The following is a 1790-nucleotide window of genomic DNA, read 5'->3' as shown; positions in this document are numbered from 1 at the left end:
CCCAGTGTACAAGAATATAGTTAAAGTAATAAAGCAATAAAATATGGAGAGCATGTGTGGATTGACCTTCTCTGACCTTCACAAGGTCATCTTTTATCCTCCTCCTCCTTTTGCCCTAGGAAGCAGTTCAGAATGGTGTAAGATGTCACTGAAATACAGATTTTTCACAATGGTAACACCAGTGACATGAAACAATCATATATGTTCGGTTTATCAGAAATTTGCTGCAACCTCCGCATTCCCTCTCACTGGGACAAGCTGATTTGCATGTACAATAAACTTTTGGAATGGAATAAAAGTAGAATGATCAATACAAATGTGTTATGTAATACGCGTATCCCTGTTCAATTGTATAAATGTACTGTGAATTTCAGAATTTGAAAAAAATATTTAAAGTTTTAGCTGGAAATTTTAACACACAATTTTAGTACACAATGCTGTAATTTTAGTGACTCGCCACTCCATAAAATGTTAATTTTGGCAAGCTATACAGTTTTTTTGTGGTTTATATTTAATGGACAATACTTAAAAAGACTAATTGCCAAAGGTACATTCATGTTAAATATCTATGAATAAAAATAAATATTTAGTTGCATTGTACCAGCTTGTGAAACAGAGATGTCCTTATATTTGCAATTAAACAAATCTGAGATTATTTTCAATAGTGAACTATAATATTTTACCAATATGTACAAAACATAAAATAACATTTCATGTGAAATCACACTTACAAAGGTAAATCTTTGTAAGAAAGAAAGAAAATAAATAAATAAATAAAAAAACATTGCCAGAACATGCATACATAAGTAACACCAGAGATGTAAGTAACGCCTTTGATGGCAAGGTTGCCCTAATAAAAAAGATTATACAAAATATTTTTTATTTTTTATAAGTAGGTGGCTAATTTGCTGTCACCACAAGCCATAACAAAGCCAAAAGGCCAGTTTTAAAGACATTCAGAGCATTCAATAAACTAAAGAAAACTTCACCCCAGATGGGACTCGAACCCACAATCCCTGGCTTAGGAGGCCAGTGCCTTATCCATTAGGCCACTGGGGCTGGGAGGACTTTGAAAGTTTATTTTGATAGCAAAAACAGAAAAAAACAAAGCCATTTCAGCAAAATGTTAGTGCCTGAGGGGTTGGACACAAGAAAATGGCAAAATCATTTTCAAGGTGATTAAACAAAGCCTTATGCTTGGACATAGCAGAGGATGGTTTCACTCCATCGTCCTCTGGGTTATCATGGTGTCGGTTGCATTCAAATTACTCTATTCATTGTAAGATCCCGAAAATATTTTTTTTTGCTTTAACACCAGTGACATAAGTAACACATTTGGAGGCAATGTTGCCTTAATACAAAAGATTTTACAAACAAATTATTTTTTAACAAGTATGTGGCTAACCTGTTATCACCACATGTAACCTCAGTAACAAAGCCAAAAGCTTGTTCATGTCACTGGTGTTACCAGACTAGCCTGTGATAGCTGTGACAAGAACGGTTTTTAAATGGAGGCTTTTCTAACATGGCTGCCACATGCTGTGGCATAAATAAACGAGTGATCTATGAAATTCATTTGATAAAAATGTAATTACTGAGATTATATTACACATAACACCCAGTGATGACCATAACATGTGCTGAGCCCAGTGTACAAGAATATAGTTAAAGTAATAACGTAATAAAATATGGAGAGCATGTGTGGATTGACCTTCTCTGACCTTCACAAGGTCATCTTCTATCCTCCTCCTCCTTTTGCCCTAGGAAGCAGTTCAGAATGGTGTAAGATG

The 1790-nt window shown here is 34.6% G+C and overlaps 1 non-coding gene across 1 annotated transcript; it reads right to left on the bottom strand.

The window, feature by feature from the left end:
- Positions 1 to 986: 986 nt before the first annotated feature.
- trnar-ccu lies at positions 987 to 1059 on the bottom strand. The gene has a single exon. It is a non-coding gene; the product is annotated as a tRNA-Arg (tRNA).
- Positions 1060 to 1790: the final 731 nt, after the last annotated feature.

Source organism: Anguilla anguilla, chromosome 2 (genome assembly GCF_013347855.1).
Source record: "Anguilla anguilla isolate fAngAng1 chromosome 2, fAngAng1.pri, whole genome shotgun sequence".
NCBI lineage: Eukaryota > Metazoa > Chordata > Actinopteri > Anguilliformes > Anguillidae > Anguilla > Anguilla anguilla.
This window is presented reverse-complemented; position numbering and strand designations above follow the sequence as displayed.